We start from the raw sequence: 26421 nt of genomic DNA, 5'->3' as shown, positions 1-26421 counted from the left end.
CCGTCACCATGCTAGCGACTGATATTCAAATCCAAATCTTCAAATAGGAATATAGTGCTGCACCACTGGAGCCCAGTCAGTCAAAGATACCATGGTGCTGTTTTCAGGTTTACTCAGAGGGAGAGAGCAAGCAGAGGTCATGCAATTCTGCACAGGGACTAAGGAAAAACAAATCAAAGGTGAGTTATCTGGGCTGCTGTTACATTCCTCCTTGCAGCTGTTTGAAGAATGCATGAAAAATAGTTTGTGGACCTTGAATAAAGTAAGAAAAGGGTCAATAGAGATATAAAAAAAAACAAAGGTGGTTCCAAAGTTAATAATTATTCAGACTGAAATAGAATCGAACAGATTTATTTAAAATGGTTACTCATAATTTAGGGTGACACTTCAGTACAATTCTGAGGGTGTGCTGCATTGTCAAATGTGCTATCTTTGGGAATATTTTAAACATGAGCAGGACATTTAAGTCAGATCTGACTCGAAACATCAAGTCTGCGTCTCTCTTCACAGATGCTGCCAGACCTGTTGAGTATTTTCAGCATTTTCTGTTTTATATTTTAGATTTCAAGCATCCACAGTATTTTGCTTTTATTGCTGTGTTGCAGAGCTTGTTAACACATGCTACCCTTCATTATATTTGTTTTTATGCCATTATTAAATTTTCAACACATTTATTATGTAATAAATATCTATCAAAAATGTTGAACACTAGAATTTCAGAATGGAAAAACTTTTTAATGCAGCAAATGCTTAGGATCTGAAATGCACTGCCTGGGAATAAGGTGGAGGCAGATTCAATCGTGGCTTTCAAAAGATAATTGGATAATTATTTGAAGAGAAAAAAAAACTCCAGGGCTATAGGGAAAAGGTAGGGGAGTGGGACTCGCTGAGTCGTTCTTGCAGAGAGCTGGCACGGAATGTTGTAACCATTCTATGATATATGGAGAGCAGTAAACAATAAATTACTTTGCTGTTAAGGAACAGTTTTGTGTGAACTAATCTGTTCCTTTTACGGTTGGTTGGCTGGCATCCTTTCATTTACGAAAGATGATGGACCCACAGCAAACAATCCATTTAGGTGGGATGCCTTCTCTTGGTGCACCTTTGCTGAAAGCTGTGAAGGGCAATCCTTGAGAGGCAGATTCTGCTACAAATGCTGGACATCAAGCTGCCAAGTGACACTGTGAGTTGTTTTTGACATTGGCGGCTGTTGCTAAGCTGCTGTAGCAACTGGTGATCATGATAGTACACACCAGTCCGCAGGATGTGTCGCCAGTTCCCTCTTTCGCCAACTGCTGACTCCCTGGTTCTATAGTTGACATTTAGGGCCTTCATGTCACACTTGCAAGCATCCTTGAAGCGGAGCTTTGGGTGCCCCACTAATCACCTGGCCCCAGCTACCTCACCACACAGAAGACCTTTGGGTATGCAAACCTTTTCCATCCCGCAGACGTGTCCAATCCACCGAAGCCACCTCTGTTTGATTTGTGCCAACGCACTTGGGAGCTCTGCATTTGAGAGGACAGCCGCATTTGTGATATACCCATAATGTGCTGCAAACAGTGAAGATGGAAATTATTGAACTACTTTTCCTGGTAGCTATAAGTTGCCCATACACAGGGAAGGCCTTTGCTAGGGTCATAGTTAAAAGATTCCATTTTCTTGCAAACCGAGTGTACCCAGAAGCACAGTGCTGTTTCTGTGCCAGCAAATCTACTGTGGACATGATCTTCTCCATATGCCAGCAACAAGAGAGTGTAGAGAACAGAATAAACCCCTTTACCTTACTTTTGTAGATCTCACTCAGGTATTCAACACAGTCAGCAGAGCAGGGCTCTTTTAAGGATCCAAGGCCTAATTGCTGTAACATGAGGTCAATCAGAGGGTAATGAATCTTAGAGAAAGGCTGGGTGACTTGGAAGTGATGATGTTAGAATGATATTGCTCCCCTTGTCCTTTGTCGCATTACTATTTTGGACTTGGTTGCTACATATTATCGACTTTATACTTTCTGGTCTGAACACTAATATAAATTGTCAGTTATTTTTGGATGTTTGATAGATGTTAATGGTGTATTTTGGCAAGTATTACTAACTCCTTAAAGTTGAGAATTTGATAAATTTGTCGTAATGAAAACTATGGTATCTGTGAAGATCTGGGGCGGCACAGTGGCGCAGTGGTTAGCACCGCATCCTCACAGCTCCAGCGACCCGGGTTCAATTCTGGGTACTGCCTGTGTGGAGTATGCAAGTTCTCCCTGTGTCTGCGTGGGTTTTCTCCGGGTGCTCCGGTTTCCTCCCACAAGCCAAAAGACTTGCAGGTTGGTAGGTAAATTGGCCATTATAAAATGCCCCTAGTATAGGTAGGTGGTAGGGAAATATAGGGACAGGTGGGGATGTGGTAGGAATATGGGATTAGTGTAGGATTAGTGTAGGATTAATATAAATGGGTGGTTGATGGTCGGCACAGACTCGGTGGGCCGAAGGGCCTGTTTCAGTGCTGTATCTCTAAACTAAACTATATGCAAAAAGTCATGTTATGCCAATGGACTATTTTATTGCCAGATGCTTTGCATCAAAGGCTTTGACCTAATGCGCTGCTCCCCTCATGCTAAACACGGCTATGCCACCAATGTCCGATCTGGCATTGCCGATGCAGCTGCTCTGTCATCAACCACATTCTGAGACACAATTTGGGTCTCCGGTTTCCATATTGCAAACGTGTACAAGCCTCCAAGTGCCAGCTGGGAACAGTAAGTTCTGCCAATACTGCCTCACCCAGCCACCTAAGTGGGAGATTTCAACAGTCACCAAACTAACAGCTGTTACTCAGTACCAGACAGAAATGGTGAACAACTTCTAGAGTGGGCCTCCAGTAACGACCTCACCCTGATACACTACCCCAAGCAACAGGGAATGTTCTGTTCAGCCAGATGGGGTCAGGAATATTCACCTGATCTGTACTGGGTCAGTTCCCTTGGTGGTCACCCTCAACCAGCACAGTGCATAGTCCTGGATGACTTTATACATAGTCAATGCAGACCATTGCTCATTTGCATTGGCCTTTGCCTTCCAGTCGTCAAAAGTGCAAGGAAGATGCGATGGAACTTCTGTAAAGCAGATTGGCGAAAATATAGCGAGACCTTGGACCACATCATTGTAGCTATACCTATCCATAATATACCTGTGGAAGAATTATATAAGCGCTTTTGTGATACCATTCACAAAGCTACTTGTATAACCATCCCTCGTGGCTACCAACCCATCTACATCCCATGCCTTGATGCAGAGAGCGCAGCACTCCTAAAGAAATATGAATCATCTGGTGACCCTGATATAGCAGACCACCTCATTGAGTCTCTCAATGCTGCACACCTGGCCAGATGGGGGGAAATGACAGTAGGGCTCACTTTCATTCATTCCAGTTGTAAGTGCTGCAGCCTGATGCACCACCTTGTAGCAGCCCAGAAATCACCTGTACTAAATTGCCCATCAGTCACCCTTAACCAAGTTGCTAGTTATCTGCTCCAGCGAGGAGACCACTGGAAAAGAAAACAAAATGCATTATCTATAATGAACTGAAGAAACAATGCCAGCAACGTGCAGGACAAGGCAAAACTCATCCCTTAAAGATCACAGAACTGGAGAAAGCATTATGGGGTCTGAAATGTGGCAAAGCAGCGAGATATGACAACATTGCACCAAAATTCTTGAAATAACTTGGCCTCTGTGCTCGTGCCAGGCTGACTCAGTTCTACACAAGAATCGTCAGCTGAATCTCATTCCCGAAGGTGTGGCATATGGTAAAAATCATTGTCATTCTAAAACCCGAAAAAGATCTCTCACTGGTGGCCAGCTATCGACTGATTTCACTACTTTCTGTGTCCTTTAAGATCTTTGAGCTTCTTATCCTGCAGCGCATATCTCCTGTTAGATGGAATGACTGAAATGATCACTAGACACCTCAGGTCTGTGGTTCAATTGCCAAGCAGTCTTTATTTTTACACCGGTGGGGAGACAATCTCTGCTGGTCAAGCCAGGAGACTTCTCCACCGATACAAAGATTCATGTGATATTTATCCTTCACGTTACATTGATTACGATCCATTTCTTTAAACTTCTGCAATCACAGCTAAAGCACGTACACTTGGGCTCCGCCCATATTACTAATATAGCTTCTTGACAGTTTACCCATATTTTGCTGATATAGCCGTGACCGTTGTTCCACTTGGTGCCTTTCTCAACATGGTTTCCTCATCTATTTTTGCATCCCTGATCCTTGAAGCAGTCATGCCTACTTTTTGTTCCCGTTATTCCTCCCAAATGTCTCCCTAGTGGTCAACAGTTGTCTAGAGTTATTTTGATTAATTGCTGTTAGTGTCAGCAGTTTTAACTCCTATAGTTAATCTTCTGATTCTTAGCAGCTTGAAACTTATAATATTTAAATGTCCCCCTTCAGTCCCCCCCCTTTTTGGTATTTGGCACAAGCCCAAGTTAACCAGTTATTAACAACTCGACTCTACATTTTCCCCCTGTCCTACTCCTGCTCCCCGCGTGTCCCCTGCCCCACTGTGGTGATCAGTCACTTGCTTTGGGGGACCCGGCGCTGCCTTTTACATAATCACTAAGTTCCCGGATAGTGACCTCTGCTGCTCTTGTCACATAATCCTTGCCTTTCGCTTATTTTCTTGTCTTTTACACGTTCCACATGCAGTAATTGTTCATGCTAGCACGAGAATAAGCTGTATCACAACTAATACACGGGATATTATCCGAATCCATGGGTGGATGTAAACGTTCATTCCCCAGCTCCATTTATGCTCATAGCATGCTTGTGCTCGCGGGTCAGTTTCTATGTTGGATCCTATATCTGTGAGCTCTTGCCTTAGCACATGATATTGTTTTATTACCCTTTGTACGCCCTGCCTGATGTTCTGCAAGCTTTCGCATAAGTGGGGAATTGGTGCTGCTATGGGTTCCTCATACTGATTTAGGTCTTCCCCAAGCTGGTCTGTGACATTGACGGTAACCTGATCACTTAGTTTTACATATACCATTTGGGCATGACCGATGGTGACAGGGACGCATGGCTGAAAGCAAAAGTTTGGCATGGTGATGTTACAGGTGAGGCCTGTGTATTGGTACTCAGCTTCGGTGGTGGTGGCACAATACTCTCTTTGACCCCTATATGCCGAACGGGTATAGTGGTAGTCTACATGCAATATTTCTAGCATGCAGCCTTCGGTTTTGTTGTAACCACATTCATCCTTTGTACCCGTACCCACAGGGTGTGGACATATGGTAAGACTTCCCTTTCGGCGGCACCCACTCAACGATGCTCCCCTTATTGTCCCATTCTTTCGGAGAGCATACGCATCGATGGGGTAGTACCCTGGATCAGGCCAATATTTTCAACCCGATATTGGGGATATGGGTGCACATTTTGCGTGACTACAGGGATCATAAGTACTATCCCCACCATCTGCGTGGCATCCACTGTGCATTCTTGGACCATCAGATAGACCCTGGTCATTCCTTTGAGGGTACAGGCATCTATTAAACCGGGACCTTGGGCTAGATTGTGGAGGTATGAGCTGTTAATCCAGTCCGGAACCTCTCCTTGCTGTATCTGTGCCAAACTGTGCTGTAATTGACCCGTTGCCCATTGACGATAGGCATGGCACAATTCCCGTTTGACCCCGTCCTTAGCGTCCTGGTATTCCCTATCGTTTGATTGATTAATTGTATCCGCATGGCTTTCTATAACTTGTATACCTTGGAGCAAATTTGTGGCTGTTTGCTGCCCTACTATCGTCCCTATCTGAGCAACTTCGTTACTTCTCTTCATCAGTCTCATGTAACACCACCTTTAACCATTCCATCTCCGATTGTACCATCTGTATGTCGAGCGTATTTATCAGGGAAGTCCCTGTATTTACCCCGGTCAATACGTCATTAACTATACTACTTTTGTTAAGATGGAATGCGGCATGCCCCCTAAAGTGCGTGGCACCAGTGGCATCAACTGCTTGTTTTATCATAACATTCATCAGATTTCTGTATAACCGTACTAAATGCGTAAACTTTTTACAATATTCAGGCAACCGTAACATGGGAAGGTTAACTCTGACTGGTACAATTTCGTGCTTTACGTTATCACACAATTGTTCACCTTCCGTAAATAATACCAGTCCATTTTCCAGCCCTGCAGTTAAGGCAATGCAAGGGAGATCAGTCATTTGTGGCTGCTGGTTCGTTAATTGTGTCCTTGGTGTCAGTGTTCTGTTCGTTGATCCCTATGGTCTTGAGATCTTTTGAGCTATTATGGTATGATCTGGTTGTCACTTGGCGGGTTGAGCCTTCGCCAGTTCCCAGTCCCAGGAGCGTCAGTATTGTGGATAACATTCTGTAAGATATAATGAGCCTTCCAGTCGTCACTGGTCAGCCGTGATTAAATTCTGCAAAACAAAATCAGTCAGTTACACGTTTCAGCTGCGTCCAGTATTTCCAGCATCCTTTACCTCTGATGTCCACACAGGCACAGGTATCGCTGGTCATTATTACCTCGTAGGGTCCTATTCACCTAGGAGCAAATCTTCACACTTACACCGGTATCACGATATCATGCTACACATTCTCAATTCTCAGGTGATCTTATCAAAAGATCAAAATGTCGGGCGGAGTTGGTGGTGTCTGTCTGAGATGTTTCAGTTGCCTCCCCCTGCAGGGTCCTGATATCTCGGGATATGGCCAGACTTTCAAATCTAGCTCTCTTAAAAACTCATATCTCCAACTTTCACTGGAAAGTTCTAGGCTTCTTGGAAAATCTACATTATATTAATTTAACGGTTTGAATTCTAATTTCACCATTGTTTATTCCCAGAATTCCTTTATTAGCTCTTGAATCAGCCAGATCTAATTGCCAATTCCCATTAATTATAATTCTATTCCATTTTGAGCCCTGGATAAACTTTACAGTCCAATACTCATAATTCCTTAAAACAGAAATCAAATATTCCCATTTGATTCCAGGCATTACTATATTTTACATGTTTTTTCCCTCTAAAATGACATTTTAATTTCTTAAAAGTAACCTGCTAAATTACATTGGATTTTCGACATTTTAAATTATTCCAAATTCAAATAACAAGTGTTGCTGGAGTGACAGGTTTTATTAATGTTCCATTTAATATCTCCCCAAAAGAAACTGTTTTTTTATACTTAGGAACCACCTAGACTGTTTTTTTTTGTTTTCTAAAACTTTGATTCTCCCCTTAAATGTCAGATAAATTTCCCTTTGAGAGCTTTAAATATCCACTCATATCAATTTAATTTTGTTTATCGATTCCAATTTCCTATGCCCAGACTTGGTGGTATTGCATGTTTTTTTTTACACTAAAGACATGAGTGGTTGCAAATATGTCTCCTTCTCAAGCACTTCATCTCACAGATAAAGATTCTGTGACATTTGTTGTCTGCAGTTATGTTCTTAACTATGTTATGTTCTTAACTTCTTAAAGCTACTGGATCTCTTTCTGTGGCCTCAGTTCTCATGTGGCCTTGGAACCTGCTTAAAAAAACACAAAGAATCCATTGTGGCTCTGCCCCTGAGCCCAATGGGTTAATTTGTCCAATTATAGTCAATTTAAAATGTAATAATGTCCAAGCTGCAGCAGGGTTCATTTCTTTGCTTCTCTCCAAAGGGCGGAGCCAAACATTCTCAGATGCGTGTATTATCAATATGAATGCTTTTTCTTCTTTTTGTTTCTTTTCTGCGTTCCATCGCACTCTTTGCTCGGCTGGTGGATCATTTGGTTTCCAACCTTGTTTAATCATTTTTGCAATTACTTTCTAGTTTTTATCACCTAAGTACCTTACCAGGGACCCCTCCGGTCCCCAATCGAGCTCCATATTTCCCTTCTTATCCACGTCCATCCTTAAACCTATTGGGTTAGTCATTGTCAGCAGTACTTCTCTATTACGCTCCCTCCCGGGGCGGCACAGTTACTTGCAACTAATACCAAACACTTGTTATATACTATTACTCTATACAACTGTGAATGTTTCGCCCAATACCTTTAACTGGTTGGCGTCTGACCAGACTTGCAGGTTTGGATACTCAGCTGGCAGACACAGAACGGTTTCTACCTCATCCTAACTTACTGTGGTAATTTAAATGTACTCACACGGTGACTCAGCTTTCTCCGATCCGTGTCCTCCGTCCGTCTGTATCCTGCCGACTACGCCCATTTTTTAGGTGGAATGACTGAAATGATCACTCGACACCTCAGGTCTGTGGTGCAATCACCAAGCAGTCTTTATTTTTACACCGGTGGGGAGACAATCTCTACTGGTCAAGCCAGGAGACTTCTCCACCGATACAAAGATTCATGTGATATTTATCCTTTGCGTTACATTGATTACGATGCATTTCTTTAAACTTCTCCAATCACAGCTAAAAAAATGTACACTTGGGCTCTGCCCATATTACTAATATAGCTTTTTGACAGTTTACCCATATTTTGCTGATATAGCAGTGACCGTTGTTCCACTTGGTGCCTTTCTCAACATCGTGTTTTCCTCATCTATTTTTGTGTCCCTGACCCTTGAAGCAGTTATGTCTACTTTTTGTTCCCGTTATTCCTCCCAGATATCTCCCTTGTGGTCAACAGTTGTCTGGAGTTATTTTGGTTAATTGCTGTTAGTGTCAGCAGTTTTAACTCCTGTAGTTAATCTTCTGATTCTTAGCAGCTTGAAACTTATAATGTTTACATGTCCCCCTTCACTCCGGAAGTAGAGAACATCCTTTATGTCGACCAAACCGGTTTCTGTAAGGGGCACAGCTAATGTGATCAAGTTCTGGCACTTACCACCTACATTAAAAATGGCTTCTAAAAGAACCTGAAGACAGGCATAAATAAAAACAAGAAATGATGGAAATACTCAGCAGGTCTGGCAGCATCTGCGGAGACAGAAGCAAAGTTAACATTTCAGGTCAGTGACCTTTCAACAGAACTGGCAAATGTTAGAAAAGGTTTTAAGCAAATAAAGTGGGGGTGGGGCAAGAGATAACAAAAGGGAAGGTGTTGATAGGACAGGGACACAGAGAATAACTGACCAGAAGGTCATGGAGCAAAGGCAAATGGTATGTTAATGGTGTGCTGAAAGACAAAGTGTTAGTGCAGAGAGGGTGTTAATGGACAGAAAAATGAACAGCCCTGGCCCAAAGCACAAATATAAAGGAAAAAGTGGGCAGGCACATGGTAAAAAAAATGAATGGTGAAATAAACTAAAATAAAATAAAAGGAAAAAATAACTACAAAGCCTGTCATGCTCTGAAATGATTGAACTCAATGTTCAGTCCGGCAGGCTGTAGCGTGCCTAATCGAGCTTGTGTTGATGTTCACTGGAACACTGCAGCAAACCCAGGACAGATATGTGGGCATGAGAGGAGAGGGGTGTGTTGAAATGGCAAGCAACTAGAAGCTCGGGGTCATGCTTTCGGACCGAGCGGAGGTATTTCGCAAAGCGGCCGCCCAATCTGCATTTGTTCTCTCCAATGTAGAGGAGACCACATTGTGAGCAGCGAATACAGTATACTAATTGAAAGAAGTACAAGTAAATCGCTGTTTCACCTGAAAGGAGTGTTTGGGGCATGGATAGTTAGGAGAGAGGAGGTAAAAGGGCAGGTATTACTCCTCCTGCGATTGCATGGGAAGGTGCCGTGGAAAGGGGACGAGGTGTTGGGGGTAATGGAGGAGTGGACCAGGGTGTCACGGAGGGAACAATCCCTTCAGAGCTGACGGGATGGGAAGATGTGTTTGGTAGTGGAATCACGCTGGACGTGGTAGAAATGGCGGAGGATGATCCTTTGGATGTGGAGGTTAGTGGTGGAAAGCGAGGACAAGGGGAATCCTGTTGTGGTTCTGGGAGGGAGGGGAAGGGGTGAGGGTAGAGGCCCAAGAAATGGGCCGGACACGGTTGAGGGCTCTGTCAACCATAGTGGGTGGGAATTCTCGATTGGGGAAAAAGGAAGACATAAGAGGAGATGCGTCGGTGACGGAGAAACTGGGAGAATAGAATGGAGTTCTTACAGGAGACAGGGTGTGAAGAAGTGTCGTCGAGGTAGCTGTGGGAGTTGGTGGGCTTATAATGAATATTAGTAGACAGCCTAGCCCCGAGATGTCAACAGAGAAAACAGAGAAGTCGAGGAAGGGAAGAGAAGTGTCGGAGATGGACCATGTAAAGGTGAGGGAAGGGTGGAAATTGGAAGCAAGGTTGATAAATTTTTCCAGTTCGAGGCGGCAGTGGGAAACTGCACCGATACAGTCATCAACGTACCGGAGAAAGAGTTGGGGGAGGGAGCCTGAGTAGGACTGGAACCAGGAATGTTTGACACATCCCACAAAAAGACAACCATTACTAGGACACATGCGGGTACCCCTAGCAACACCTTTTACTTGAAGGAAGTGAATGGAGTTGAAGGGGAAGTTGTTCAATGTGAGAACAAGTTCATTCAGACGGAGGAGGATGATGGTGGATGGGGACTGGTTGGGCCTCTGTTCAAGGAAGAAGTGGAGATCCCTCAAACCGTCCTGGTGGGGGATGGAGGTGCAGAGAGATTGGACGTCCATAGTGAAGAGGAAGCAGTTGGGGCCAGGAAACTGAAAATTATCAAAATGACATAGGGCGTCAGAAGAGTCACGGATGTAGGTGGGAAGAGACTGGACCAGGAAAGAAAAGATAGTGTCAAGATAGGGAGAAATACGTTCAGGGGGCAGGAACAGGCTGAAACAATAGGTCTCTCAGGACAGTTCTGTTTGTGGATTTTAGAAAGGAGTTAGAAGCGGGCTGTTGAGGGACCAGATTCCAACCTCATAGTCCCGCAATGAGCCTCCACATCCAAAGGATCATTCTCCGCCTTTTCTGCCACGTCCAGTGTGATGCCACTACCAAACACATCTTCTCCTCCCCTCCCCTGTTAACATTCCGCAGGGATCGTTCCCTCCGCAACGCTCTAGTCCACTCCTCCATTACCCCCGACGCCTCGTCCCCTTCCCACAGCATCTTCCAATGCAATCGCAGGAGGTGTAATACCTGCCCTTTTACCTCCTGTCTCCTCACTATCCAAGGCCCCAAACACTCCTTTCAGGTGAAGCAGCGATTTACTTGTACTTCTTTCAATTTAGTATACTGTATTCGCTGCTCACTGTGCGGTCTGCTCTACATTGGGGAGACCAAATGCAGATTGGGCGGCCACTTTGCGGAACACCTCCGCTCAGTCCTAAAACACGACCCCGAGCTTCTGGTCGCCTGACATTTCAACACACCCCTCTCCTCTCATGCCCACAAATCTGTCCTGGGCTTGCTGCAGTGTTCCAGTGCACATCAACGCAAGCTCGAGGAACAGCACCTCAATTACCGATTAGGCACGCTACAGCCTATCGGACTGAACATTGAGTTCAATAATTTCAGTGTGACTGGCGCCCTTTTTTTTAGTTTTACTTGGTTTTTTTTATTTCATTTTATTTTAGTTTGTTACATCATTACGCTTTTTTTTACCATGTGCCTGCCCACTTTTTATTTCATGTTTTGCTTTTGGCTAGGGCTTTCATTATTCTGCCATTTAACACCCTCTCTGCATTAATGCTTTATATTTCACCACACCATTAACACACTCTTTGTCTTTGCCTTTGCCACATGACCTCCTTGTCAGTTATTCTCTGTGATCTCTATCCTATCAACACCTTCCCATTTGTTCTCTTTTGCCCCACGCCCACTTTATTTGCTTAAAGCCTATTACATTTCTAACCTTTGCCAGTTCTGATGAAAGGTCACTGACCTGAAGCGTTAACTTTGCTTCTCTCTCCACAGATGCTACCAGACTTGCTGAGTATTTCCAGCACTTTTTGGCTTTATTTCAGATTTCCAACATCTGCAGTATTTTGCTTTTATTCTATTAACCAAGCTTGCTGTTTCTATGTGGGACGCTGCTGCCACAACACTCTGGGTCTCAGTGCTTGCCCTATCATACTCAGCAGCAGAGTACTGTATACCTGTCTGGCATTGGTCATCATACACACATCTTTATTGAATGCAGCAATGTACATCATAACTGGAACCCTCCGCTCAACACCCCTCCCGTGGCTTCCTGTCCTTGCACACATCACTCCCCCACACATCTGTCGACTGAGGAAAACCCACAAGCTGGTTCAAACCATTCGTGCTGCACCTCACTTACCACTCCATAATGACATGTTCAATCCACCTACTGCCCGCCTTCCATCTTGGCACCCCAAATGGAGCAACCTTCCTGAGCAAGATTCACCAGCAGACATCCTTTGGATCAAGGAATGGGAAACATGGGAAGTCACTAACAAGTTATTTGGGACAAATCACATCTGTCAAATGGCAGGCTTTGAACTACCACAGCGAGAGTGGTCCTTGCCGAACAGGTTCAGGACAAGTCAGGGCCTCTGCGCAGCCAACCTCCACTGCTGGGGCCTCAGTACAAACCCCTGATTTTTTTTTCAAAAATATAGTTTAATCATAAAAATCTGTAAAAGAAAAAAATTACAAACGGTTCAAAACAGCACCAAGTTGACATTTCAGAAAATGCAAAAGAAATCAGTTTTCTTCAATACAGGAGTGAGTTGTCTCACAACCCTTCCATTCCATTTTACATGCCATGTACATTTTATTGCAAACCCATATTTGGTGTATACAGCCCGAGGAGTTTCCCATAGGTCCAGCCCCTCAGTTCACTATGGCGGGTGGACTTTAAACAGTGGTCTTTCCCCATTGAGCCTTTGTGGCGGCTGCCCCAAGCTTTAGTACGTCCCTCAGCATGAACCCCTTATGCATTTGTGGAGCGACACAAACAATGCTGCACATTACCGAGGAATGTCCCTCTACAAAGTCAGAGTCACGGACTAATCACCTTAAACTCAGCAAATGAGAAGGCTATCGCTTGACTCCAGGGATTTACATTTGCTAAGTAAAATAAATGTCCCATAAAACCCAGAACCGACACCATTGTGCCAGTTGTTTTTCTCCAGCTGTAAAGATTGTTTCTGTTTCCCCAAGTGTGCCTGTTATTATCATATTGTGGCAGGTCTCTGATTTATCTATTAGAGTAGTTTATATTAAATTGTCTATGAGCAATAAAGAATTTGCAAGGCAGGTAATCAGCCTTAAACTGCCACTTCTAGGTTTGTAAAAATAATGCTACTGGTTTGGGAGAAATTGCACCAAATGTTCTTTTTCCAGCTACTAAGTGCATTCCTCAGGTTCAAAATTTTCAAATTGTGTAATCTAACTCTGCTGTCGATGAGTGGCTGATTGAAATCCACCTGCATTTTTTTTTTGCTCAGTACATTTCCTTGTCAGGTTTGTTTTTCAAAAAAAAAAGGATGTACTTGTCATAAATTTTAATTCATCATATAGAAATGCTTTGTTTGCATTGCTTAGAAACAGTAACAAATGCCTATGGCTTAAAATCCAAGATTTTCACCAATATATATAGATTTTTAAATAGTAAAATAAAATGTTGAAATATTCTAAAGAATGTTTATCAAAAACCAAGGCAATAGAAATTCGGTGTAATTGTCTGAAACCAACCACATAACTTTCTCAAAGTGCATCTTAAATTTTCCGTTTCCCCATTTGTAAGTTAGTTTCTCTTGTTCTCTAGGTTGGTGAACCCTGACCTATGTTGCAAACTTTGTGATCTAAAGTAGGCCAAACTCTAGTTACTTTATAGAATATCTGAATTTGGGCCAGTTGGGAGACTTTAGATATGGATGGGCCTGTTTTATTAAAACACTGGTAAGGTACAGAGGCCAAAGAGCAGAATGTTCCATTCTTTTTTCCATCCCATCTTGAGTTCAGCAGCAACAGTGTGTTCATGGTAGGCTGGTCCATGGAGAAGTGTTTTTGCTGATTATTTTTGTTGAACAAGTTATTTATAATAAATTGACGTCTGCTGCAGTGAGGTTAGTATTTACCAGCCATTTACCCATGTATCTGTCAAGTGTCTGGAATTGATCGACATGACCCAATTCAAGTGATGAAAATCAACTGTTTGTAAATCTGTGCCAATAATTCCCAGTCTGAATAAGATGTATTTTCACCTTTTTTACTCTATTCGATGCAAGATTTTCGATATATTGCTAGTTGATCTCCTACGGTCTTTTTAATTGAAGTGCTGTTGAAAGGAGGGAAATGTAATTTAACCAGGATACATGGCTGTGACTCCATCACCTTTTGATAGTCATGCATTCTGTCTTTATATTTCCATTAAAATTACTATTTACATTTATGAAATGGTGACTGTGTTTGTAAATGCAACACATTGCAATTATACTCTCCTGTCAGTGATGGCGCTGCTGTGCATCCATTGGCAGGAGGGTATAATTACAGCTAGTGTGGTAAACAGTTTCCATTGGAAGTAAGGACCTAGGAATTTTTTAAAAAATTTATTGGACATGTGTGTAGATGTAAGATTTTAATATATGCATATTATATATACAATAATTTGTATTTATATTGTGTCTTTAACATAATAAAATGTTCCAAAGCACTTGAAAGGAGTGTTATAAAGCAAAATTTTATACTGAGCCAGATAAAATATATTTTAGAGCAGATGGCTAAAAGCTTGGTCAAAGAAGTAGGTCTAAAGGAGTGTCTTAAAGGAAGAAAGAGAGATAGAGAGACGGAGAATTTAGGGAGGTAATTCCAGAGCTTAGGACCTAGGTACGAAGTAGCATGAAGTTCTGCTCGGCTGAGTGCTGTGCAGCAGAGTACTTAACTCAGAAATTTGATAAGTGTGGGAGTTTGGTACAGTGAGGGAGGAGGTGCTGTTCTGGTCTTTAACAGAACAAACCGCGATCCAAGAGAGGGAGCTGGCAACAGTGAGACCCAAGAGCTGAAGCCCAGAGGCATTAATTAGTTGAACAGTTTGGTGAGTTTCAAGCTTTTTCTTTCCTTTCTAAACCAGTGCAATAGTTTAAACTCTTACTGAGGAGATATAAATATTGAATTAAATTTGTAGCTTAACCAGTTAAATTCCTTAATATAACTACAAATTATCAGTGATATTTCTAAACTTGAAACCTAATTAGTTAAATAAAACACGGTAGAGATGGCAGGGCAAGTAATGTGTTGCAGCTGTGGGAGCCGGTAGACACCTGTCTGATCCACTGCATCCACATCTGCAATAAGTGTCTGCAGCTCGAGGAACTTTGTCTCAGAATTGATGTGCTGGAGTCCGAGATTCAGACACTGCAATGCATCAGGGAGGGGGAAAGTTACCTGGACACTATGTTCCAGGAGTCAGTCACACCCCTTAGGCTAGGTACTTAAGATTTGGCCTGTTCTCAGGGACAGGAGGGCGTGACTATGAGTGAGCTAAGTATGGGGATCCAGAAGGTATCAATGGAGGAGCCTCGGTCCTTGCATTTCTCCAAAGGTTTGACGTTCTTGCAGTTTGTGTGAAAGAGAAGGCACTGCAGGGAAGATAAGCAAATTAACCACAGCACTGTGGTGCAGGGGGCCATTCAAGTGGGGGGAGTAAAAGGAATGTAGTAGGGGACAGTATAGTTAGGGAGATAGATACTGTTCTCTGCAGCTGAGAGTGAGAGTCCCGAAAGCTCTGTTGCCTGCACGGTGCCAGGATTATGGACATCTCCTCAGGACTGGAGAGGAGCATGGACTGGGAGGGGAAGGATCCAGTTGTCACGGTCTATGTGGGTACCAGCGATATAGGTCGGATTAAGAAAGAGGTTCGGCTAAGGTCTGAGCAGCAAGTGGCCAAATTAAAAAGCAGAACCACACAGGTAATAATCTCTGAATTACTACGTGAGCCATAAGCAAATGGGCAAAGGGTAAATAAGAATGGAGAGCTGAATGCGTGACTCAAAGATTGGTGTGGAGAAACGGGTTTTGATTCATAGAGCACTGACACCAGTATTGGGGAAAGAGGGAGCTGTACCGTTGAGATGGCTTCTGCTGAACCGAGTTGGGACCAGTGTCCTGGCGAATTGTATAACTAGGCCTGTAAAGAGGGCTTTAAACAAAATAGGGGGGCTGGGGGTGGGGGGAGGATGGGTTCAGGTGAGGGGAAACTTAGTAAGATAACAAGAAAGGACAAGGTAATAGTGCAGGGTAGCAATATAGGTCATGATAACCAGTGTGTGATAGGAAGGGACAGAGCATAAACATAAAAATGCACCAGCAAATAAGGTCAGAGTAGGGGAAAATGGCAATAAGACAGAATTAAAGGCTCTTTATCTGAATGCACGCAGCATTCAAAACAAGATGGATGAACTGTTAACACAAATTGTAATGGCTATCATGTACCCATTTATTTCTGAGATGTGGTTGCACGGTGACTAAGGCTGGGAACTAAATATTCAAGGGTATCTGACATTTCGGAAGGTTAGGAAGAAAGGAAAAGGAGGTGGAGTCATTCTGCTAATAAATGATGGCATCCGTACAGTAATGCGAAATGATCTAGGCTCAGAAGATCAAGCTATAGAATCAGCTTGGGTGGAGATAAGAAATAGCAAAGGAAATAAGTCACTGGTCAGAGTATTTTATCAGCTCCTGAACAGTAACTACACTGTAGGACGGAGTATAAATCAAGAAATAAATGGGGGCTTGTAGCAAAGGTACTGCAATAGTTGTGGGTGATTTTAATCTTCATACACATTGGAGTAATCAAATTGGCAAAGGTAGCAGGAGGATGTGTTCATAGAGTGTATTCGGGATAGTTTCTTAGAACACTCCATTAGATTAGAGATACAGCACTGAAACAGGCCCTTCGGCCCACCGAGTCTGTGCCGAACATCAACCACCCATTTATACTAATCCTACACTAATCCCATATTCCTACCAAACATCCCCACCTGTCCCTATATTTCCCTACCACCTACCTATACTAGTGACAATTTATAATGGCCAATTTACCTATCAACCTGCAAGTCTTTTGGCTTGTGGGAGGAAACCGGAGCACCCGGAGAAAACCCACGCAGACACAGGGAGAACTTGCAAACTCCACACAGGCAGCACCTGGAATCGAACCCGGGTCCCTGGAGCTGTGAGGCTGCGGTGCTAACCACTGCGCCACTGTGCCGCCCTTTCTGGAACTAATCCCAGGAGCAGGCTATTTTAGACCTGATAATATATAATGAGACAGGATTAATTAGTGACCTCATAGTAAAGGATCCTCTCGGCAAGAGTGATCATAAAATGATAGAATTTCACCTTCAGTTTGAGGGTGAGAAGTTTGGGTCTGAAATTAGTGTCTTAAACTTAAATGAAGGCAATTACAAGGGTATGAAGACAGAATTGGCTAAAGTGGACTGGGAAAATAGGTAAGACTGTACGTAAGCAGTGGCAGACATTTAAGGAGATATTTCATAACTCTCAACAACGATATATTCCATTGAGAAAAGAATTCTTTACAAGAAGGATGCATCATTCCTGGCTAACATTGGAAGTTAAGGATGGTATCAAGTTGAAAGAAAAGGCATACAATGCTGCAAAGATTAATCATATGCCAGAAGAATGGAAAGTTTTAGAAACCAACACAGGATTTTAAAAATTCATTCATGGGATCTGGGCGTCGCTGACTGGGGCAGCATCTGTTTCCCATCCCTAATTGCCCCTGAAAAGGTGGTGGGCCACCTTCCTGAACCGCTGCAGCCCATGTGGGGTACATACACCCACAGTGCTGCTAGGAAGGGAGTTTCAGGAGTTTGACCCAACGATAGTGAAGGAATGGCGATATAGTTCCAAGTCAGGATGGTGTGTGGTTTGGACGGGAACTTGCAGGTGGTGTTCCCATGCATCTGCTGCCCTTGTCCTTCTAGGTGGTAGAAGTTAAGGGTTTGGAAGGTGCTGTCTAAGGAGCCTTGGTGTGTTGCTGCAGTGCATCTTGTAGATGGTACACCCTGCTGCCACTCTGCATCGGTGGTGGAGGGAGTGAATGTGTGGATGGGGTGCCAATCAAGTGGGCTGCTTTGTCCTGGATGGTGTCGAGCTTCTTCACACTCCTGACTTGTGCCTTGTAGATGGTGGACAAGCTTGGGGAGTCAGGAGGTGAGTTACTCGCCGCAGGATTCCTAGCCTCTGACCTGCTCTTGTAGCCACGGTATTTATATTGCTATAATAAAAACAAGAAATGCTGGAACCACTCAGCAGGTCTGGCAGCATCTGTGGAAAGAGAAGCAGAGTTAACGTTTCGGGTCAGTGACCCTTCTTCGGAACCGAGGAAGGGTCACTGACCCGAAACGTTAACTCTGCTTCTCTTTCCACAGATGCTGCCAGACCTGCTGAGTGGTTCCAGCATTTCTTGTTTTTATTTCAGATTTCCAGCATCCGCAGTATTTTGCTTTTATTTTAGTATTTATATTGCTAGTCCAGTTCAGTTTCTGGTCAATGGTAACCGCCAGGATGTTGATAGTGGGGGATTCAGCGATCATAATGCCATTGAATGTTAAGGGGGTGATGTTTAGATTCTCTATTGTTTGTTCTGTGCTGAGTTAACTGGCTTCAGTTGTCCTCCATGCCTTATATTGACGAGGGGATTAACCAGGCAGGGTTGCCACTCCTGACTGCTCTCCAGTGTTGTAAATGATGGTGGGTGGGGACAGGATTGGGTTTAACTGTGATGGTCAGATTGCCTACTAACACTCTGTCATGTGACAAAGCTAATTGATGAATGGCACTGTTCTATACCAGTAATTGCAGCACAGTGTAGAAATTTAAATTGTACTGTTCATGTGCACAGGTGTATCTGTGCCAGTTTGCAGTATTACCTTCATTTCTAAACTTGAAGTGACTGATTTTCATTTTAAGGTTACTGAATTTTGTGTGATTCTTAAATGTCTGTCAGAAAAGGCTGAACAAGCTGAAGGTCTTTTCTCTAGAAAAGGGAAGACTTGAGAGGTGACCTCATGAAGTTTAAAGTTAGGAAAGGGTTTGATAGGATAGACATAGAAAAAACATTTCTACTTGTGGGGAACTCCAAAACTAGGGGCCATGAATATAAGATGGTCACTTATAAATCAAATAAGGAATTCAGGAGAAAATGTCTTTGCTCAGTGATGGGAATGTGGAACTCAGTACCACATGGAGTGGCTGAAGTGAATAGCATAAATACATATAAGGGGAAGCTAGATAAGTATATGAGGGAAAACCAACAACTTGCATTTATTTAGCGTCTTTGTAATAAAATATCCCAAGGTGCTTCACAGGAGCTTCATCAAACAAAATTTGACACAGAACTACATAAGTTAACATACAGTGTATTTGAATTTCCAAAAGGCATTTGATAAGGTGCCACATAAGAGGTTACTTTACTGCACAAGATATTGTTGGGGTGGGGGGATAATATATTAGCATGGATAGAGGATTGGCTAACTAACAGGAGTCGGGATAAATGGATCATTTTCAGTTTGGCGAACTGTAACTAGTGGAATGCCACAGGGATCAGTGCTGGAGCCTCAACTATTTATGATCTATATTAATGACTTGGATGAAGAGACTGTAGTCAGATTTGCCCAAAATACAAAGATAGATTAGATTTAGATTAGAGATACAGCACTGAAACAGGCCCTTCGGCCCACCGAGTCTGTGCTGAACATCAACCACCCCTTTATACTAATCCTACACTAATCCCATATTCCTACCAAACATCCCCACCTGTCCCTATATTTCCCTACCACCTACCTGTACTAGTGACAATTTATAATGGACAATTTACCTATCAACCTGCAAGTCTTTTGGCTTGTGGGAGGAAACCCGAGCACCCGGAGAAAACCCACGCAGACACAGGGAGAACTTGCAAACTCCACACAGGCAGTACCCGGAATCGAACCCGGGTCCCTGGAGCTGTGAGGCTGCGGTGCTAACCACTGCGCCACTGTGCTGCCCGGTGAGAAAGGAGGTTGTGAGGAGGCACAAAGAGTCTGCAAAGGAAGATAGATAGGTTAAAAGCAAAAGTTTGGCAGATGGAGTATAACGTGGGAAAATATGAAGTTATTCACTTTGGTAGGAAAAATAAAAAAAGCAAAATAGTATTTAAATGGAAAAGATACTACTAGAATTCTGTGGTACAGGGGGATCTGGGTGTCCTCCTACATGAAACAAAAAGTTAGCATGCAAATAATTAGGAAGGCAAATGGAATGTTGGCCTTTATTGCAAGAAGGTTGAAGTATAAAAGAAACAAAGTCTTGCTGCAACTGTATAGGTTGTTGGTGACACCACACCAAGAGTACTGCATACAGTTTTGGTCTCGTTATTTTAGGAGAGATATTCTTGTATTGGACGCACTTTAGAGATGGTTAACTAAGTTGTTTCCTGGGTTGAAGGTTTTTTTTAAATGAGGAAAGGTTGATCAGGTTGGGCCTATATTCATTTGGAGTTTAGAAGAATGAGAGATGATCTTATTGAAACATATAAGTTTCTGAAGGGGCTTGACAGGTTAGATGCTGAGAGGATGTTTCCCCTTGTGCAGAACGTAGAACTAGAGGGTATAATTTCAGAATAAAGGGTCTTCCTTTTAAGATGGAGATGAGAGGAATTTCTTCTATCACAGGGTCATTAATCTTTGGAATTCTCTTCCCCAGAGAGCAACATTATGACTGATTCAGAACAGCATGGAGTGGAGTGGAAAATTACAACTTGTCAGCCAGCTCAGCCTACCACTGATGTCATTGGCACATAATCCAAGAAAACCAGGAAATGGGAGGATAGTTCAACTTGGAGGCATAATTTCAGAATAAGGGGTTTCCCATTTAAGACGGATATGAGGAGGAATTTCTTCTCTTGGAGGGTCGTGAATCTTTGAAATTATCTACCCCAGAGAACTGTGGAAGCTGAGTCATTGAATCTACTCAAAGCTGAAATAGACATTAAAATTAGAACATTACAGCGCAGTACAGGCCCCCTGTTAAACTATAGGGGAGTCGAGGGTGATGGGAACAGTTGGGAAAGTGGAGTTGGGACCAAGATCAAAAATGTTCTTATTGAATGGTGGAGCAGCCTCGATGGGCTGTATGGCCTATCCCTGCTTCTTGTTCCTATGTTCTTATTAGGACAGATGACCTAAAGCTTGGTCGGTGGTAAGTTTTAAGGAATGTGCTAAAGGGGGAGAGAGAGGTGGAGAGGTTTGGAGAGGGAATTCCAGAGCTTAGGGTTTAGGCAGCAGAAGGCATGACTGCCAGTGGTGGAGCGATGAAAATCAGGAAATCACAAGAGACCAGACTTGGAGGAGTGCAGAGATCTCAGAGAGTTATAGGACTGAAGGCAGTTTCAGAGATAGGAATGGTCAAGGGATGTGGTGAAGTTTGAAAACAAGAATGAGAATTTTAAAATCAAGGGCTTGTCAGACAGGGAATGGAATAGAAGGATGTGGAGATCGGGTGAGATGAATTAAGGTGGGAGGAGGCTCATGTGGAGCAAAAAACCCCTGCATAGACTGACCAGCTGTGTTTCTGTGCTGTAAATTCCATGTAACTAATATGAAAGGATGCTTATCCACTTCAGTTTAAGATATACTGAGTGTGTCAGGTCAGAGAGGTAAGCAGTTCAGTATTCTAAAGATTTTAAAATGTTGTGCCTTTCAAAAATGTCCCAAATACACAGCTTTCAACATTGGTTCAAAAATGATGGCCTTGAGGTACTTTGCTGATTTGGGTAAGTGCTTCCTCTCCACAATCCAGCATAGTACATGGACTGGAACACATGCCAAACTAAGTTAGATGCTTTAAAATACTCTATGAAATTTAGATAAATTTACTGAACTGAAGATTAAAGTAAAGGCTGAATCCCTGATCATTGTATAATAAAAAGCAGATCACAGACATACAATGTAGAAATCTCATTCGACCCTCAAGAACTAAAAAGCATCAATTACCCACAAAGATCAAATTAAGAAAAACACAAGTCCCATTTCCATTTTAATCACTGTAATAATCTTTGAGAAAGTCAAGTGCATGTCTGTGTTCTAATAACAGTATTTAGTGTCAGCTGTTGCGAATCTTTCATGTTTTATGTCTGAATGTCAGTGTGAAGGACAACACCATACAGCAGATGACAGAATGTAATTTAAACCTACAGCATTACCCAGCTGAGCTCTGTATATTCCACACTTGTCCTTTATTGTTACTTGGCAGGTGAGAAAGTGACTCGACATAGATAGGACCACAGAGCTTATTTCCAGTGCAAATATAGGTTTTTAAAATGTAGGTGGAACCTGGTGGCAAAGCAGAACCTGTGCGAGGAGCCTAGCCTGTGAAGGGGAGGGAGTAACGCCTGGCATTTCTGATTTTTTTAATCCATTATCTGAGCTATCCTCCGCCTCCTCTCTGACCTAGTTTGTAAAAACAAAAGCCTAGCTAATCCTAGTGATTTTTCAAGGGTTTTTAGCCTGTTAACATTTTAGAATGGTTTCAATACGTGCTGGAGCATTATTCTTTTTTAAGTTCGTTAAGCTCAAGACAAAGCCCCCAATCAAAATATATGATGCTGATTGTGGTGGGAGAAAAGCACTGTTGATTCAGTCCCGCTACTCCACAGATCGCCTAATATATCGTTTTAAACTTTGCAAATTAAAGAAAACCACAGCCAGATTGACCACCTATTAACCCCTGAATGAGGCAAACCAAACCAGGTGTCTTTAGATCAACAAATTAACTGTTTAATTAGAAAAACTAAATTCTTAAACACTACTAAGATATAAACAGCCTTTAAAATGGCATAGTTACACTCCTGCTGAAGTAAAATCTTCCAATATGGAACAGTCCAAGGTTGCTTGAAGTCCTCACAGCTGTTCGATGGGGAAAAAAAGGTTCTTGAACAGTAGAACAGTCTTTGTCTAATTCAGCAGTTGAATTGATGCTCTTCTTTTCCAGCGATGAATTTCAGCAATTACAGTTCAGTAGTTAAAGGAATTGGTTATTTTCTTTTAAGAAATTAATCTGGCTTGACATCAGAATTCTGAGAGTATAATAAGTTGGGTTTAAATAAACCGAGGGAGAGCTCTCATTTCCTTCAGTATATGCTGGTCCAGCTGTCGGTCTGTGTCTTTTAACTGTGTCTCAAAAGCCAGTTTTTCAGCTAGTTTCAAACACCAATTGGCAACATTGTATCTCGTGTCCTTGGTCCTGAGTGGCTGTATCCTACGGCAACAAGAATGCATCCTTTGACTCAGTCCCTGGAGCTTGCTGCCTTAAAGCACTACTGATCGTCTTACAGCCTTAAAGGCACACTGCATACTTCCCAGAAAAGAAAAAACTACAGGATCATAACAAGTTCATATGTATTAGTTTTTTATAAGTTGTGAAAAGATTTGGGGAAACCAGTGCTAAAAATGTGCTGCCGTTATTCTTAGCTTGCAATTAACATAATTTAACACTTGCGCATGATCTTTTCATGATGAAAATGTCAGAGCTCTTCTACTCTTCCTCTTGGAACAGAAAAACATTTGGCCAAATATTTTTTCTTGAAGACTGTGCCCCTTTTAAAAAAAAACATTCTCAAGGGAAATTAGGGATGGGCAATAAATGCTGGCCCTGGTAGTGATGTTCACACCACATGAATTAAAAAAAAAGCTGAATGTTGCTGTTTGCTCATTTCTAACATGTTTGTGATAATGACTCAAATGTCTATCCAACTATGTGACTAGAGATTACTTGGAGCATTGACTGACATAACCAGCAGCCTTTATACTTTGCCTAAACAGGCTGGTCAGATATTCATTTGCTGAATCAGTGAGAATTAGACAGGCAATGCTGGGCCCTTCCATTGGTTCAGTGGGTAACTGTACCCCACTTGTAAGTGGTGCCAAGGCACATTGACCAAACAATTTCCAGGTTCGAGGCTTGGTTTGTGCCAAGTTAGTCGATCTTGGTGGGTTTTTGCAGGAGCAATACAATTAGATCTCGGTGCCCTGGAGTTAGGGAAGTTAAAACTCAGCTGAGATACTTGTTCCTAATTGACCTCCAATGGCCCTTGCTGCATGTGTGGATGTTAGGAGAAGACAAAATCAGGCTTAACTGTGTTATGCCAGCATGATTAGATGGGAAAAATAAAAGGCATTCAGAATGCTTTCATCTGAAGTACTTGTTGTAATCTTTCTAGAATTTTTTTAATGAATTATTATCTCTATCCACTTTCATGCCTCCCTGTAACATATTGTGTATCCTAGCTGACTGTGTTGCAATGTAATTTTAATCTGGGCCAATGAGAATGGTGATGATGGGTGAGCAGGCTTTGTACAGGTCAACATATTGTCATGGAACTTTTTTTTTCACCTCAGTTTTTAAAGGCACACTGTTTTTAAACAAAGGGGCACAGTGTGCCAGCAGCTGCACCCATTTCCAAGGCAACAGCAGGAGAGAGAGGAGGTCACCTGGCATATTGTAACTTTTGACTGTGTAAAAGACTGGCTTAAACCAGTCTGTTCCAGAAACTAGCAAAGTGCGCTCTGAAGGAAGGAGTGGTTAAGATCTCAGCAGAAAAATCTACATGAGCTAAGGAGAAAAACCCCCCGGAAAAGAACATTTGTATTATTGGAGGTAGCAAATTCCATTTTTACTTCCAAATTCTAAGAGGTCTTTGTCTCAGAATTGACTCTCTGTTATCTGTTTGTATTTGCTGGAATTCTCAGTAACGTTTCTACTGAAAGACGACCAATTTTAAAATCCAAATAGACCTGTTGCTGTACTCCTTGTTGCTAGAACTGTGTGGTGCCTGCTGCAACCGAAGTGCTTTGAATGCCTATCCCTTAAAGACTATTCATTGAATTTGCCTGGAGACTACGAGTGGCATCTGACTGTTCTACTCTGGGACACCTCACCAACTGGGAACGTAACTCTCGAAGACTTACAACCCAGCTACTTATTTATTCCTAAGAATCATCAATTTTAAACCGGTTAACCATTGGTTTTTGAATGTATGTGTGTGTGCATTAGGGTTAAGAGAAATACATTATAAAGTCTTTTAGACATAGGTTTATCTCAATAGTGTTTAAGATTTAGTTTATTAATAAATAGTTAATTTGTTGTTTAAAGATTCCTGGTTTGGTCTGTTTAATTCTGGGGGCGTTAATAAAGTGTTTAATTTGGCTAATTTCCGGTACTTGGGAAAACTTTAATATGCTATGACCTGGGGCAATGGGACTAAATTGACAGTGCATTGCTCTCGCCTCGGTCGTCACAGTAAGTTTTGGATCAGTTGGAATTGTTAACGATTGGGATTAGAAAAATCAAGTTTAAAGCTGGGAAAAGAAGGGTTGCAGAGGTGGGCAATGTTTTGAGGGTGGAACAAAGTGCTTTTGGAGATGGATAGGTTACGCTCAATCCTAGGTCAAACAGACGGCAAGGTTTCACACACCGTGGCTTAGCCTGAGTGGCTGGCTGGTCAGTCAATGGAGTTGGTGACAAGGGAGTTGGCCTTTGTGGCAGGGTCTGAAAACGATAGCTGCAGTCTTCCCAGTGTTCATTAGTAGAAATCTGTGACTCATCTATGATGTCACATTTCTGACACATAGATAATATTTCAATTCATTATCGTAGTGACATGTGACTGGTGAAAATCAGAAATGCTGGAGGTGGGGGGAAGTCATCCCACTGGTACAAATTCAAAAATCTCCTGATCTGCTGTATGATTTTAATGACTGTTAATTATATATCTACCCTGTCACCATGTTCATTATTTGTTTTACTTCAATTGGGTTAGTTTTTGTTGCTGTCTGAATTATATAGTTGCTAAGTAGCCACAAAACACATTAACCCTCACCCTTTGAATAAACACACTTGTCTAACAAATGCAGTGCCTGCTATTTTAAGAAGTAATATAAGCACTTGGTGATATTTTCCAACCAGCTATTTGTCATTTTGTTGAACTGTCCTCCATTTCCAGGTTTTCTTAGACTTTGTGCCAACGACATCAGTGGCAGGCTGAGCTGGCTGACATGCTTCATCTCCATGTCCACTCCATGCTGTTCTGAATCAGTCATAATGTTGCACTTAAGACCAGACCAAATCTGACTCCCATTACTTTGGGTTTGGGAAATGTATAGCTTTCAGTTCCCCACAGCAACATGTACTAAAATTAGAAACTTGAAAGATTAAGGGTGTGTATTTTCACTTAGTCTCCTGTGATACTGAACGTTGTGTTCCAAAATGATTGACACTCATTGAGCACGGTACTAAGCCTCTCCACCTCTGTACCTCACTTTGCTCCTTTAAGACACTCCTTAAAAACCTATCTCTATGACCAATTTTTTAGTCACCTGCCCTCATCATCTTTTGTGGCTTGGTGTCATAATTTGTTTTATGTGAAGTACCTTGGGATGTTTTATTATGTTGCAGATGTGATAAGTTGCTGATGTAAGGGAGGTGAGCTGTTGCG

At 42.4% G+C, this 26421-nt stretch overlaps 1 protein-coding gene across 12 annotated transcripts in view; it reads left to right on the top strand.

Annotated features, from left to right (window-relative positions):
* The window catches only part of gramd1ba (GRAM domain containing 1Ba), a 590058-nt gene that overhangs the window by 287063 nt on the left and 276574 nt on the right, over positions 1 to 26421 (top strand). The window contains exon 1 of one of the 12 annotated variants that reach the window (XM_068053899.1): positions 14883 to 14961. The exons of the other annotated variants lie outside the window; for them this stretch is intronic. The gene's annotated coding sequence lies outside the window, so the exon portion shown is untranslated. Of the gene's footprint in view, positions 1 to 14882; positions 14962 to 26421 lie in introns of those variants that run through there. 12 annotated transcript variants of the gene reach the window in all.

This window comes from Heterodontus francisci, chromosome 22 (genome assembly GCF_036365525.1).
Source record: "Heterodontus francisci isolate sHetFra1 chromosome 22, sHetFra1.hap1, whole genome shotgun sequence".
Classification (NCBI taxonomy): domain Eukaryota; kingdom Metazoa; phylum Chordata; class Chondrichthyes; order Heterodontiformes; family Heterodontidae; genus Heterodontus; species Heterodontus francisci.
Note: the sequence above shows the minus strand (reverse complement) of the source record. Positions and strands in the feature narration are given on the sequence as shown.